We start from the raw sequence: 17,046 nt of genomic DNA, 5'->3' as shown, positions 1-17,046 counted from the left end.
AAAACAGCCCTGTGGTCCTCCCACCGAAGTTGGGAGTCCAGATCACAAACAATGGATGGGCTCACATTCCCACACCACCACCAGCTTGTTCTCTGTCTTTGCCTGTTCTTCAGTCTTGTTGTCAGATACCTTAGCCAGAAACCGAAGTGAGTCAATTCATAGAAGTTTCCAGTCATTATGTGACTTGCTTAATGGCCCATCCAAATGATTTGTGAGAAAATCTCGTGAACCAACAGAACAGAAACTGAAGAGTTTTTTCCATTATTCCCATCTCCCAGAGTATTTAAAGACTTGGATTTTCCCATCTTTTGGGGAAATATTTTCTTATAAATAGTGAGGCATGTCGGGCATCTCCACTTCATCTTTTTTGGTGGTCTGTAACACTCACTGTATACTCACTGGAATGTTTTCCTAGTAAATGATCAGCAATGGAAAACATGGCTAAGACAAAAGATGGCTTTCAGGCTGAGATGATGGGAACCATCTTTCCCAAGAGACAGGTAGTTGTTCTATAGAACTGTGGGGTTTATTTTAGAACCAATGAGTCTATTTTTGTCTTTCCTTTAGAATTGCAGCCTTTCTAAGGATGGAGGGCTGACTGACTATCCTAATGAGGTAATAATAGTCCAAAAGATTAGTAACAGTCCAACATATCCAATAATAAGAGATTTTAGATACAGGAATACACTTCTGCTGCTAAGGCCAAATATCAGTGTTTTAATTTTATGATGTGCTCTTCTGTTCCTTCTCATGTCTTAAGTTTTTGGACCAATAATCATTTTGAGTTTTGTTTTGCAGCCCAAAGCTCTTGATTTCAACTAAACTAATTTCTTGGATGATTTCCACAACAAAGGTAGACAAGCTTGGTAAGTACACAGTCATATAAAAACATGGCCCTACTGTGATATTCACAGTGAACAAAAACTACTTAAATCTAGTTGATGTGCTCAAACCACACCATACATTTGCTCTAGGAGCACACATTTTAAGGAGAGGGAAGAGATCATCAGCTCTTTTTAGACCTGCTTAAAGGAGCAACTAAGGGCTGGTTTTGTTAAAAGAAGAAAGCCCTTAACCCCCTTTTCTCACACAACTCTCCTCTTTTCAGGAAGTCCTTCCTGATGACCTCATGTTGGAATTCCTAAGGAGGTGGAATTGCTATTAATAAATATTTTGAGGTTTCCCTCACTGACCTGAGATAAAAGTCCTAGCATTTTACTCTTCTGTTTTCTGTCTCTAGAAACCTTAAGCACTTCATTGTCATTATAGAGGAGAAAGGATGCACTCAGATAACTTTAGAAACCAAACATTTTCTATAATAAATTCCTTCACAATTCCTTCTCGTCTGCCCATTATCTACCTCCCCCGCACCCACAGTATCACTTTAAAATGTGTAGGAAATAAAAGAAAGAAGTTTTTCAATGTCTTTCAGGCTAAGACAGAATCAGATGAGAACAAAGCTTTTCTACCAACCAGCTTCTGTCTTCATACACTTCATCCTCTTCTATTTCCATGATTCCAGTGCCAAATGTTAGGACACATTTATATCTCAACACAATGCTGGTCCTGCACCTTTATGTCTCATTACCTGGTGAGTTGACCCAGTGGGCAGGAGTATTTCTCAATGTCACTCCCACACTGGGGTGGCTAACAATAACTATATATTGAAGTGACTGCAAACCCAAGCTAAATGTATCTGCAGGCCAGCTTTCCCACAGCTGGATTCCCCAAAATGCCTGGGAGCACTCCAATATCACCAGACACAAGAAGAGACAGAGGTAACTCAAAAGTAGCAAGAGAGAATTTTTACCCATTATAGTTAGAATATCTGGATTTCACAAATTTTACAAAAACATAACCATGTAAACACATTTGCAAGGCCCCTTCCCAAGGCCCATAAATATGAAGTGCTTAAACTTAATTAGCTTTATGGTAAATCTGCCGTTTGCTCTGCGCTAGTCAAGTAATTGTAACAAAAGTAGACATTAACCCATAGACTGAAAACTCTGAAATCTATAGAATAGCACCATTCCCAGTCCAGTCTCCTTTCCTAAACTTCAGATATAAAAATATCCCAGTTGCCTACTTGATCTTCACTTGTCCTATAAGCATCTCAAGTTCAACACATTCCAAACTAAATCTATCACCTTCTTTACCAAATCTGTTCCTCCACTTCTATTCCTTTTGCTGCCTAATGGCACCACTAGATATCAAATGTGAAGTCGTGGGAGTCATCTTAGATTCCTCCTTTTCCTCTAGTTTCACCCTGCTATGACAACTTGGTTACCAAACAAACACTGTGTTAAGTGCTAAAGTTAAGACATCTCCGAAATATCTATTGAATCTCTCCCATATTCTCCATCCCCCATGACAGGCTCACCTTAGTTACAAGTCCTCATTATTTCTCTTCCGAACTGTAACAACCTTCTGTCTTTCTAACTTTAATGTAATCTCTTCAACGTCAACTTACTGATGCCATCATCATCTTTCTAAAAAGCAAATCTGAACATTCCCCTAGCTTAAAATTCACTAATGGCTTCCCATTACAGTTGGGATCATTTGAACGCTTCACTGTGGCCTACCATGCCCATCATGACACAATCGCTAGCTCCTCTAGCTTCATCTCCCACATCTTTGCTCATTCCATGTCATAGCACACTTTTTGCCATTCTCCAATCTGTAGTAGTTATGCTATTTCATGGTTCCCTTTGCCAAGAACACCTTCCTCCCCTTGGCTTCTTTACTCTTATTCTTCCTCAAAGATGTAATTCAAGTATCCTCTCACCCTGGAAGTCTTCCTAACCTCACACCTATGCCGGCTGGGTTTGGTTGTCCTGTCTCTGTTCCCATAGAGCCTTCTCTAGCTCCACCGGAGCATTTATTATCCTATATTATAATGTTTTCTCTCTTTCTATACTGTGAGATTCTTGAAGGCACAAGTTCTTTCCTATCTAAAGCCTCAGAAGCTAGCACAGTGCCTGGTATACACTACTCTCAATGCTGAATGCTGAATAATAGCTCAAGTTAATCATAAGAAAATATGAATGGGGATGAAGATTAGGAAAAACGATATTATCTCTGTTATCTCTTGTCATAGATTGTTTTTTCTTCCTGGGACACAAAGCAATAAATGAGGCCAATCAGTGACTGCTGGTTGACTAATAATTTTAGCAACCATTTCCCAGAAGAGTGACCAATTGTTACTTAAGCTAAGGCCTTGTACATAAAAGACTCTCATTTCCTATTTAATTTAATTGTACTGATTTTATTATTTTAACTCCCATTGGCACCAAAGTCTAGAAAAGTTACAATAGAGTTTGTCCCCAGATGAAGCCAGCTTGAAAAACAAGCAGAGATCAAACCCTGTGCTCCTTCCTGTTGAGCTCAAGAGTATCTTCAAAGAATTTTCATTGTCTTCTTAAATATACAACATGAATTCAGTCTGAAAACTGAGACTCAGGTATTAAAATATGATGGCTTGTCAAGTAAAAAGAAAGATGGGACTTTAGCTTACTTAATGAATGAATGTTCAAAAGAACTCAACATTCATTTGCTTATTATGAAAAGATCTTTAGAAACTGACCAACCTTTAGTGGTATCTGGCCCTCCGTAAAAACAACAACATGTCTTAAGCTTTCTGGGAGAAGGTACTACAACTGCCTGTTAAGAACATCACCTTGGCTCCTGACATAAAATTCAGAAGATCTAGGTCATCCTTGGTCACTGATCCCTCACCAAAAGTCACCGTTTTTAGAGTTCAAATATGTGTGATGGGACCCTGGAGAATACTGTCAGTACTTAAGTGCTGAAACTGAAGTTAGACAGGTCTGGGTTTGGATCTTTGGATTCTGCTTCATACTAACTGTGTGACCGAGGATGAGTCATTTACTCTCTCATGGCCTCTCACTTTAATCATCTGTAAAACAGAGATAAATCCTAAGTTTACTATGAAAATTGAATGAAAAATATAGAATTTAACACAGTGCCTGGCACATGGTCATCAATAAATGATAATGATTATGTTATTGATGAACTTTCTACTGATTCTGGAGGTCAAAAATTATCTCAAATGTACACGTGTAATAACTTTTAATGTCTATAACAGAATCTTAGGATCACAGGAATTATTCAGCTACAAGTAACTTCTTTTAAAATATAGGCTTCTATCAAAGAGCATCATCTTTATCACCTGAGCATTCAATTCTATGTAGGCGTATTTTGTTTTCAAGTTCTTCAGTACAGCAACTCTACAAATCGTTCACTCTCTTTCTCAAAACCAAAGCTTTGCAGCTAGGTGGATCAAAAGGGTTATGGAGATTGTCCTCCCTCCCCTCTCACCTCTAGAAGTAGTTGCTCCCGCTTACTGGATGAGGCAGTGGGGAGGGCGGCCCATGAAGGAAGCTTGTACAGCCACTGCCTTTGTCATATTTCCTCTGTGAAGAAACAGAAGACTTCAGTTCCTGCGATTGATTAAGCTCTAGAATAGAGAACTAAGGAACTACTTTGTATTTTCCTAGGAATCTCATCTTTCTTTGGGCATAGCGCCATTGCAGCAAAACTGTTACACATTTTTTGCGTCTTTGTCAGGGAACTGGAATGATAAACACAGGTAGCTTGCAATACACAATAAACTGAAGGAAGTTGGCACAGAGCAGAGAGAGACTCAAAAGACTAGGGGAATGAGAAGAGGAAAAACCAATGAAAGAATAAAGTATATGCAATAATCATACCAACCCTGACGTTTGCAAAGATACTGTGAAGATTACTATGTTTAAGATCGGAATTCACTTGAGGTCAATATGGTCTCCTCTGGTGCTGGTCGTGGATTCATTCAACAAATATTTTTACTGAGTACTGTAATCCCCAGTGCTAAGCACTGTACTAAGCACTGGAGGTTACAATGCAACACATACAAACAAGACTAGTCTTTACTGTCAAGGAATTGGGAGTCTAGTGGGGAAGAAAAGGCAAGTAAAATTACAATATGGTAGACTCTTAAGTGACCTCCATGTAACAACATGCTGATTCACTGACACACTCCATTCTGCCTATAAAACACAGAGGCCCCAGCACACTAAATGCTTTACACTAGTAGGCTACTGTCTAATACTCTGCATAGATTAAGTAGAACGTTTACTGAGAACTGGTTCTTTTTGTTCCCAAACCTATTTATGACATCTCTACTTAATGCTGCAATTATGTAATTTAAATATTACAGAAACTGATAAGAATAAAAAGAGTTATTGTTTCTATGGAAACAATGATGAATTCTCTGGAAAGAATCACTAAAAGCAAGTTGCTTAAGAACAAACAAACAAACAAACAAACCTAAATAACTGATATTGAATTAGCAGTGGTCAAGAGAATTATGAAAAGTGAGGGAAAATCTAGAAAGATTATGCACTAGCATTGCTTTGAAATGCTTTGTATTGCTTATGCCACTTAAAAAAGAAAACTCAAATTTAGAGAAGATTTAGAGAATTCAGAGAAGATATATTATGTGTGTGGTTCACATACTATTACAGGAAACACCAACAAGTGCAACTACACTCAAAGAAAATGCCTTGGTCCTGTCCTACATTAGAAGAATGCCAATACTATTTTCCAATGCCTGTTGAAATAAATTGATTCAGAAAAAGCGCATTAATGGCTGCTAAAACCATTAGGCGAAAGGTTGATGGAGAAAAGGATATTCACGTGGTGCCAAAGTATCACTCCACAGATATGTGGAAAGGAGAAAACATATCTTTACAATGGACGTAATAGGCAGTCGCCACATTAATCAAGTAATCAAACTTAATATCAATAATAGTGGACAACCAGACTTTATGTGCTACCTAATGTGATGCACTCTGAAGTACATTTCATCCTTTACGAAATATTCTTGCCAAAATAGCATAATCAAGAATTTGGATCTAATTTCCAGTGTACAGAAACTGCAGGCGATAGAGAAATTATTTAAATGATACCATGAGAAAACAATCCTAGAAACCCAAAAGAAGGTCAGTCTACCAAAGAAATAGCATGGTTTCTTTAAAAAGTCAGTGTCATTATTAATTTTGTTTGGTGTTGTCATGACACCAATTCAATTACATAAAAAAACATCTTTAAAAAAAAGTTACAAGGTGCTGAAACAACATGATGTCTTGAATTTGTTTTAAAATATTCTAGAAAATGGCAAAATGTTAATAATTGATAATTGAATAGGTGATGGATATGTTGTGGTTCATTGCCTATTTTCTCTACTTTTGCATATGTTTGAAACATGTAAAAAATAGAAAACATTCATTGCCATGAAAACACTGAGGGAGGGTTATTCTATCTTAAAGGAGACGTAATCAAATGCAATGCACAAACCTTGATTGAATCTTTGTTAGAAAAAAACAACTGTAAATGACATTTGGGGAAACTGAGGGGAAAATCTGAATATGGACTGTGCAATAAATGATTTGGGGCACTATACATTTCTTCGTGATATGGAATTAGGGTTACGTAGGAGAATATGCGAGCATTTCATAGTAAAGTGTCACGATGTCTGCAACTTGCTTTGAAATGGCTCAGCGGGCCAGCCAAGTGGCGCATTGGTTAAGAGCTGGCTTGGGACGCCAGAGGGCCCAGGTTTGGATCCTACATATGAGGGCCAGTGACACTGCCCTCTATAGCTAAAATGCTGAACAACAGCTCAACCTGGAGCTGGGCTGCTGTGAGTCGCCTGCAACCGCGTAGGCTGCAGCCCCTGTTGCAGTGGGTTGCCATAGGCTACCGGGTGTAGCCAGCAGCCAGCGTGAGCGGCCAGTAGCCGCCATGAGCGGCCGTCCAGAAGCCGGTGACTGATCTGCCTCGCCTGAGAAGAGCGCAATGATGGTCTCAACTTAGGCCAGTGAAGCAACGTCCTCCACAACTAGACTGAAGAACCAAAGGACAGCAACTTGTCTGTTCCCCTTCCCCCGATTCCCCAATAAAAATCTTTTTAAAAAAAAAGAAAGAAATGGCTCAGGAAAAAACATTAAGAATTATCAAATCTAGGAGATTTTCTGCACTTTTGAACATTTTCATAGTCAAGTTTTAAACAGCTTGTCAAATGATTGCAAGAATGCTTTTTTAAAACAATATATTTAAGGTATGTATATGTACTTTTAAAAAAAATTCCATACATCATTTAACTTTGTTGTTTAATAAACCAACTAAAGGTAAGAGGGGAGAGGATCCAGACAGTGGGGCATTGATAAATGTTTAACAACTAGCTCTCTGGAAAAACCCAGCCCTGGTTTGTAGCACTTGCCAATTTCAATGGTGTAAATATCCCTACCATGAATGATTCCAAGTAACATGACATCATGAACACGGAGTTGGGAAGATATGAGTACAACTGGTCTTGCAAGCTGATAAGAGCAAGTTCCAACACACCACTGGATCCAGATCATAAAACAGAGGGACACTTCAGCTTAATAGGAGAGAAGGAGATGGTTTGCAGAAAGCAAAGTAAAAAGCAAGGTCCTCAGCTGACAAGGAGGGATGGAGGAAAGAAGAGATTTGTGCAGATAAGAAAAGTATCACAGAATCTTCCTCAAAGGGTTGTTATGAAGATTAAATTATATGCAAAATATTCACTACGTTTGGTATCCAATTATGACTACCTTACTAAGCACATCCTACTATTATTTCCTAACCCAATCCATAATCTAAAGGTCATCTCATCTAAGTCATACGGTGGTTGCCCCTAGGAGGGGAGCTGAATGGCTAGGCAACCTGCTGACAGAGGGGAGAGGGAGATAACTTCACAGTGCTGAGCCTTTTAAATTTTGAAAAATGTGAATGTGAGTCTATTGCTTATTCAAAATATAAATGAAATTAAAATCTATAAATCTTAAGGCATGAGTCTCTTAATAGGGCTCTGCTTTTCTCTTACCTTAAGCCACTAACCTGTCATGTATGTAGTTATGCATTCTGCCCTATCATTCCTAATATAATTTAAAATCAGCAACTACAACTGCCACCTAATAAGTTCTAGATCAGCATGCCCAGCTGACATGGTAGAAGCTGCAGCTTCATGAGTCTATTTATATATGGAGAAGTGTGAATCTTAGCTGCCTCAGCACCCACAACAAGTCACATTAAGTCTTCAATCACTCAGAATGCCACATTTCATTCAAAAAACACATTCATTCAACAAATCTTGGAGCGGCCAGTTAGCTCAGATGGTTAGAGTGCAGGCTCATAACACCAGCATTGCCAGTTTGATTCCCACATGGGCCAAGGAGCTGCGCCCGCCACAACTAGATTGAAACAACTACTTGACTTGGAGCTGATGGGTCCTGGAAAAACACACTGTTCCCCAATAAAATTTCTTTAAAAACAAAACCACAAAAAACAAATCTTTACTGAGCACTTTCTATGTATTTGGGCCTAGGAATATAGCTGTGAATAGAATGCTCTGCAACCTTAAGGAGTTCTAACTTGGCCTTGAAAGTCTCCTTTACTAGTAGGAACTTATCTAATCTTAGACAACTATCTTTAGGCTGAAATTACTATTAATATATATTACTACTAATACACACACACACACACACACACACACACACACACACAGTAGAAGCAATTTTTACTTAACGGAGTCAATCTTTTCTCATAAACTTGCTATGAAACGCATGTTGTTAAATGAATCCTGGTTTGAAACCATAAATTAAGAGGTACATTCTTCTGGGGGGAAACGTCCATAGAAAAAAAGGATGAGATTAACATGATTCTTAGATGATTAGCAGTGATAAGTGCAACTCTCCACAGGACTCCATGCCTCCATTGGCAGGAGAAAGTAAAGCAGCAGAAGTCTAGAGGAAATTGCAGGACTTGGAGCAAGACAATCCCCTTGCTGGTCTCCTCCATCTTTTAGGTCAAACGGGAGCCCCTGAACTCTGTGTTTCTGGCATGACCCACAGCCTATCCATCACTGTCTGCCTTGGAACCATCAGGACTAATTTCATCATGCCCTTTATGGCAGTCACCATAAGCAGCCCAGGCCTCCAAAACCATCCTTTATTTTACACCAGCCTCTAGTGGTTTACTCACACACGTGCATTCAATAGTACTCACTCAGCTGCAGAGTCAGGAGAGCCCTCTGCAGATCTCTGGCGCTCTCTCTTCTCCAATATTCTTTGAATCCCAGGCTCTGTTTAGGTTGGCCCTCCTTGTACTACGGTCTCCAGTAAGTAGTAAGCTGGGGCAATCATGGGGCTCACCTTCTCTCAAGGATCATTTTCCTACATTGCCCATTGTCTGAAAACTGCTATTTCAATATACAACAGGTCCTCCAATAATGTCCTTTGGTTCAATGTCAATTTGTTATAAGATTGATGAGATGCCACAAGGAGCTTAACTTGTATCAATTAGCCTATGGTGAAACTGGTTTCATTACACAGCCACAAAACCTATCAATGACATTAAGTGAGGACTTACTGTACTTGACTTTGTACAGCTTTCTACTTGTTGAGGAAGGAGGGTAAATCTGTTCCCTGTTACAAATGGGGCACAAATTGACCTCTCTCTTCTCATGTTCTTATTTTCCACACTAACTTAGTCATTTTCTTCCATAGTCACTCCCTTGACCCATCATTCACAATTACTGCAATCCCTCCCATTATCTCAATTCGAAACGTATCTCCAACCACACCTCCTATCTTTTTAGATCACTCCTGCTAGTACCCCAATTCCAACAATCCTTTATATCACTTTCAATCCATTGTTCCTACCACCCTCATACCCTCTTTTCCCCTCCCAATCTAGATCTAATTCATTCCACTGTCAATCATTTAAATTAGATCCTCAATTCCCTGGCCCCTCTCACTCATCTTATTTCATTGGCTAAACCAACTCACTAAGAAACAGTACATATTTTCTATTTTTATCTTGTTTATACTCTTTTGTCCCACTAGAAAGAAAACCCATGAAGGCAGAAATTCTCATCTGCTTTGTGCACTGTTGTATTGCCAAAGCTTAAAACACATGGAAGATACTCATTAAATATGTGTTGATTGGTTTGAATAATAAAATCCAATGCTCCAAAGTAAGTATTCAAATGAAAATTCTAAAAGTGAAATGTATATCTAGAATATCAAACTGACTGTTTCTTGCTGTAGAATTAGTCATCATTAAGAAACAGAGAAGGTGTATATATTAGGCTGTCGAAAAAGTCATGATGTATTTTTCTATGTTTTTCATTGCAAAAATGCGTCATGACTTTTCAGACAACCCAATACTTCCATCTCTATTTTTTTAACCTCTTTTAGTGATTTTTTTTTAATGTTATACATGCTTCTGACAAGATGGCAAACCAGAATGGGCTTCCAGCACAATTTTGGAGATTCCAGAGACAAGTTAACAAAACGGTCACGCTAGCATAAAAGCTGTGAGAAAAACCTCAGGGAACAGAAGGCAGCCAGTTTCAGCTGGGAAGAGAGGCCCATGCTGGCCCAGAGCAGGGGTTATGGAGGAGACTGCATAGGGGAAAGGTTCCATTAGATATGTCCTTTTCTTTTTCCATATTGCTCATGCTTTCTTTTCCCCACTGCTCAAAGCACTCTCTTTGCACAGTAGGCATTAACAGCAGTATTAGGGTGGTATGTTCAAGTGAGCTGGGCTGGAGAGCAGTAAATATACCGTAGGTACCAGCCACTGCAAAGCAGTAAGTAGACCTTCCTCTTCCTACCCACCTTCACATTCAAAGTATAGTGATGACAACTGCCAGAGAAAACTCTTAGAGGCACAAAATAGTGTCTATGTTTTGCTCAGGAGCCCAGGGAGCTATCAGCAGATGAGATGGCTAATGCTCCAGAGAAAATGAACTCATAGAGAAAGGGATGAACTTATCTTAAGGGCAAAATTAACATAGGAAAAAAACAACTTAATCAAACCATCTATATTAGCCAAAATCAATCTAATGGATCAATATGAAAAAGAATAAAGTAGTAAATCTCTTCAAAGAGATAAGAGACCATAACTGGAAACATAAAGCAAAAACAAGAAGTTTTAAAATAAGAACTAACCAGAGTTAACAGTATGAAAATTGTAAGAACTGAAATAATCCAATAACTGGGCTGAGTAGCTGAAGAGCACGTTGAGAGCTCTACTGGAAGACATTAGGAAGGATTAAAAAGATGGAAAATATGAAGAAACCTTAAGAGAAAACTGAAGTGGAAGTGTCAATATAACTATGTAATAAGAGGCCCAGAGGAAAGGGTGGGGAAAAATAATAGGAGGAAATATTTGAAGAAATAACAACTGAGATTTCCCAGATGTAAGACCTCAAATTGAAAGGACTCATAACAAGGGAATAGAAAAGGAGGGAAAATTTGACAACTAGTCACAGTATAATGAAACAAAAGAATCACAAAAAGAAAAAAAAATTCCGAAGTTTATAGAAAAGTAAATCATTTATAAAGAACAAACAAGAATCAGATTGACTCTAGAATTCTCAAAAGCAACACTAGTTCTAAGAAGCCAATGGAACTATATTTTCAAAGATATGAAGGAAAAAACTTCAAACTTAAAATGTATACCTACTTATCATTTAAACACAAGGGTAAAATAAATATATTTCAGGCATCAAGGCCTCAGAAGTCTTAGCTCACAAAGGCCATCTTGGAAATATTCTAGCAAAAAGAAATACATATTCTGGAATATACTATATGTACATATACACAATGGAATACTACTCAGCCATAAGAAAAGATGAAATACTGACATTTGTGACAACATGGATGGATCTTGAGATTATCATGCTAAACGAAATAAGTCAGACATAAAAAGTGGAGAACCATATGATTTCACTCATATGTAGGATATAAAACTTAAAGCAACAAACGAGACAAACAGAAACTCAGACACAGACAACAGTTCAGTGGTTACCAGAAGAAAAGGGGAGAGGGGGCAGGTAGAAAAGGGTAAAGGGGGTCAAATATATGGTGACAGAGATCTGACTTTGGATGGTGAACATACAATGCAATATACTGATGATGTATTATAGAATTGTACACCTAAAACCTATATAATTTTGTTAACCAATGTCAGCCCAATAAATTTAATTAAAAAATGGGAAGGATGAGTAAATAACATTAAATTTACTATTGTCTAAACAAGGTACAAAACAAAACAAACAAGAAAGTAAATCTATAGCAATTCCAGAACTAAAATTCTTAAAAAAAAAAAAAATCAAAGCACTTTTTTTGGGGGGGGACAGGTAGGAAGGAAGATCCCAGAGAGCATGTCAGGTAGTCATCTTTTTTGAAGTGTGGTAGGGGGGATATACATACATTTAAAGGTTTAAACAATTGATAGAACAAAACAAAAACATGTATGTATATTATAAAGCTAAGGATTATGGACAACTACCAAAAGAATAACAGAATGTAAAGCTTTCAAACAAAGGGAATATCTGATCTATCCAACCGGCAGCAGAGAAGGTGAAAGCAAAAAGTAAACAGAAAATCTGAAATTAAATGGCTAAAAACATCAAAATATAGAAATATTTCATGATTAATATCAATGAGCTCATTGACATATTCCAAATGACTTTTTCACAAAGACGTAAGTATATGCTCATTGTAGAGAAAAAAATGAGCTAATTTGGAAAATGGAGTCTTACAAAGAAATTAAAAATCACCTATAATTCCACTTTTTGGACATTTTTTTCTGCAAAAGTATATGTTACATATTTTTTCACACACACAAAAAAAATCCCCGTTTTGCACTTAAATATTTCCATATCAATTAAAATAGGAACTTACAGTAATTTTTTAGTGGCTAAAAAGTAGTTTCATCTATGGATACCTAATAATTACAGCTATACAACCATGTGTTTAATTCCTGCAGATTAGACATTTCAGTTGTTCCAAAGTTTCACTTTCACAAAATGTTTGATACTTGCTCCTGGTAAAACTACCCTTCCCTGACTACCCTTCCTCTTCCACAGGATTCACAGGAGACCCAAGGGGTTCTATGTGGCAAGACTAACCCCCCAGCCCTTTCAGTGGGATCTACTTCTCCACTGGATAAATCTCATCACCACATTAAAAGCCTGAAAAATTTCCCATCTTTACAACCAAAAAGTTTCTCCAGATCTGCTCTCTTCTTCCTGTTGTCATTCCATGTCACTACTTCTCCTTACAGCAAAACCCTTGTAAGAACTGTGTCTGTTCACTGTCTCCATTTCCTCATCTTCATTTTCGCCTCAACATGCTCCCAATTAGTCTTGTCCAATGAAACCATTCTTGTGAAGATCTCCAATGACCTCTAATTTGGCTAAAGCCAACGATCAGTTCTTAGCCCTCATCTTATTGAGTTTTTGATTACTCCTCTCTTGAAACAATCTCTTTACTTTGTTTCCACAACATTTTCTGGTTTGTCTACATTCATGAATGACCCCTCCATCTCAATCTCCTTTGCTGGTTCCACTCATTCCCCGGATCTCTAAAAGTCAGTACTCTTGATGTTCATAGTTGGATCTCTTCTCTATTTACACTTACTCATTTAAGTCAAGACCTCATTTAGTCTCAAAGTTTTAAGTTTCCTCTATATGCTGATGACCCCTATTTATATCTCCATCCAGATCACATCTCTGAATTCCAGATTTATATCTCCAACTGTGTACTTAATATCTCCCACCAGGCTATCTACTAAGTATTGTATATCAAACTTCATTTCTTTCTCTAAATCTGTTCCTCCTTTAGTGGAGGAAGTGATGAATCAACATTTACCCATTGCTCAAGCAGAAAACCTAGGCCTTATCCTTAACTTTTCTCTTTCTCTTACTTCTAATTCTCTGAAAAATATCCAGAATTTGATCTTTTCTCACCAACCCCAACTCTACCACCTTGGTCCAAGCCACCATTATATCTCATCTGAATTGCAACAACAGCTTACTAACTGGTATGTATTACTCTTGCTCGCCACAATAAATTCTTTACAGAATAGCCAAGTGATCTTTTAAAAAATTAGGTAAGTACAACATACAAAAAGAGGCACAGGCGTGGACAGTCCCATTACGAAAAAGGGGTTTAGGCCAATAAAACAGTCCTAGTTACTGACCCAGTCCTGTATTTCCAACCCATACATAACCCTATAGTAGGTTTGAAATGGTAATTCTGCCCATCTTTGTTGGAAAAATAAATTTCTAGCCAATAAATGAAGAAACAATAGTGGTATTTTTATATAAATCATGTTGATATAGGCATAATATTAATTTTATAACCATTATGCTCATTTGTGTATGCTTTTTAAAAAGTTTAAAATTTGTAAGAGACTATCTGACTTATCTTAAAGACTTATTTGATTTATTAGGAATTTGAAGTACTTGAGGAAATCAGATATATTAAATTTGTAAGTATGATCTGACATGTTTAAGGAACTCTAATCAAGTTTATAAATGGTATTAATACGGGAATTTCATCTGTCAAGTTTAAAAGCATTTGAGCATCAATAAAAGAACACGCAAATATGTTAATATTAACATACAAATTACTAAAATTTACTGAATTTACTGTATTTTAAGTTGTCTTTTAAGGTTTAAAGAAAAATAGGTTTTAAAGTCATAATTTTAATAAGTTAAACTCGAACCAAAGCATTAAGTAACTCAGTGTCTGCCTGGCGTAGTGTAACTAGGAGCCTACATTCAAGTTCCAGCCATGCCATGCCACCTTCGGCAAGTTGCTTGAATTTTTGTACTTAGGGTCTTCATCTGTAAAATGAAATAATAATAGTACATGCATCAAAGTCCTTGTGAAGATTGAGTTAATGTACATTAAACACTTACACAGTTACAGAGGAAATTGTAAGTGCTCTATAAATGTTAGCTATGATTGTCATCGTCATTGACTGATATCACCTGACAAGGCTAGGAATGCCGTAAGGACAAGAACAATGTCTTACCTGTCTTTATATTCCTAGCATTTAGCACTCTCCCTGGAACCCAACAGGTATCCAGTAAATATTGCCTCAATTTAATTGACTAGTCTCCAATTCCACCTATTAGGCTGTGGGTTGCAAGCTATAATACATAAATGGAACCAACATGATAAATGGCAGGAGCAAAGATAAAAGGGCCAATAAAAACTAGACCCCCAAATTTAGACAGTCAAAAATATTATTTCTTGGAATGGTGTTTTCTTACTCATTTCTTGTAATGGTGTTTTCTTACTCTATGAGTAAGAAAAGGTCCAAACTGTACTAAGGGAATTTTGATTGGGATTGGATAGTAACAGTTGATCAAAATCTAGACCCTAGATCTAGAATTACAGAGATTTGACATAGAATTTGAGATTTCCCTTCAATAAATTTAATCTATCAGTTTACTGCTGAATTAATTACTTTAACTTTTTCCAACCACCGAAACTTGTTTCTGAATTAAAGTATAATACAGTCTTAACCCATTCAATACAAGGCGCCCTTTTTTTTTTTTCCATTGCTCTTGGATTTTCCAGCAGTTTGGTCTCATTTGGGTTAATTACCAGTACTCTAGATGGAAAATTTTCCTAGTAGGTTGTTCCATTGAGAGCCATTAGAAAGCACTGCTTGCGTCAGACTCTGTTTTCTGCTTGGATAAAGGGGGTTGTTACTTCAAACCCCAATTTTTTTTTGGCATCCCGCCGTCACACTTCACCGAGTGCACCCTGTGCTTGCCTTCTAATGACCTTTCAAAGCAAAATGCTTTATCTAACTTTACCTTTATTTACCTTCTCTTAGAGTACAGATTAAGTCCACACAGGTTATAATTTCATCAACAGACATCACATGACTGCGGTATTAGTAATAATTCACAATTACTGCAGGCCTGTGTATGCCAGGCACTATATTTGTATATCTCACATAATTATCCAAGAACTCCATGAGGAAAAGATTATTAATTCCATTTTTTAAATCACAAAACAGACTTTAAAAGGCTAACTAACATTCCCTGGGTTTCTGTCCTCCCTTCAAAGGACTTAGATTACTCAAAACAGTTTTCTTATAGAATAGGGCCCTATGAACAACTGTCCTCTTTTTATAAGAAAATGAAGATCAAAGATTATATAGCTAAGTATACAGATTATATAGCTAGTATACAGAACTAGGATTCAGGTCTATATGGTTCCAAACTCCATATTGTTGATTCTTTTGCTATGCTAGCTATATAATTTAATAAGGGCTTTCATAAAATTTCCTTCCACTGTCAGCTAAGGAATGAAAAATCTGCCTGAAAAGGCTACTGATTTTGAACTGTACTTGTCTTTTGATGTTTGAAGGCATAGAGGGAAAAGGCAAGAAAGAAAAGGCTATGGTAACTTTTCTCTCCAAAGGTTCTGAAACCTCTCTACAACGACAAACTACATCAAACTGGCTAGAGTCAGAGTGAAATACCATTGAGTACTAAACCTTTTCCTCGAACATTCTTCAATGTTTTCAGAACTTCAGAAAACTGCTTGGCTTGCAGGTAAATAAATTCAACCATTTTTTTGCAATTCAACTTAAGATTTTTAAAAATAGATGTACCAAGTTATCTGTATTTTCTCTCAAAACCCAGTGACAGCAGGTTATTCTATAGCATGTACCATACAGTGTTCTCTACTCAGCTCAGTTCTGATTGATAAAATTGCACTCACTTATTTTTAGAGGCTCTCATTTTATAATTCTTACTGGTAGAAAACAGTTTCAGAATTCAACCTGGTATTCAATGCTTATTCAGTTCAACTCACTTTAAGTAAATACTTTAAATACCAGATTATCCATTTTAAATACCAGATTATTTCTTAATAATAGTATCTCTACCAATGTTTTGTTGTTTTGTTAAGAGTATTTTTAAATGAGCCTAGAATTTAAAAATGGGAACTTCAAGGAGCATTCACATACTTAGAAATTCAATAATTTGCCCAAACTTTCACTGAGTTCAATAAATGCCCATCGGTAGATGACTGGATTAAGAAACTATGGTACATTTACACAATGGAGTATTACTCAGCTATAAAGAAGAAGGAAATCGTACCATTTGCAACAATATGGATGGAACTAGAGAACATTATG

The 17,046-nt window shown here is 37.1% G+C and overlaps 1 protein-coding gene across 6 annotated transcripts in view; it reads right to left on the bottom strand.

Annotated features, from left to right (window-relative positions):
- The window catches only part of CNNM2 (cyclin and CBS domain divalent metal cation transport mediator 2), a 156,318-nt gene that overhangs the window by 51,349 nt on the left and 87,923 nt on the right, over positions 1-17,046 (bottom strand). The window contains exon 2 of one of the 6 annotated variants that reach the window (XR_002123250.1): positions 4,339-4,433. The exons of the other annotated variants lie outside the window; for them this stretch is intronic. The gene's annotated coding sequence lies outside the window, so the exon portion shown is untranslated. The remainder of the gene's footprint in view (positions 1-4,338; positions 4,434-17,046) is intronic. 6 annotated transcript variants of the gene reach the window in all.

The sequence above is a fragment of the Hipposideros armiger genome, unplaced genomic scaffold (assembly GCF_001890085.2).
Source record: "Hipposideros armiger isolate ML-2016 unplaced genomic scaffold, ASM189008v1 scaffold_28, whole genome shotgun sequence".
Classification (NCBI taxonomy): Eukaryota; Metazoa; Chordata; class Mammalia; order Chiroptera; family Hipposideridae; genus Hipposideros; species Hipposideros armiger.
The sequence above is the reverse complement of the archived record's forward strand: the minus strand, read 5'-3'. Positions and strand labels throughout refer to the sequence as shown.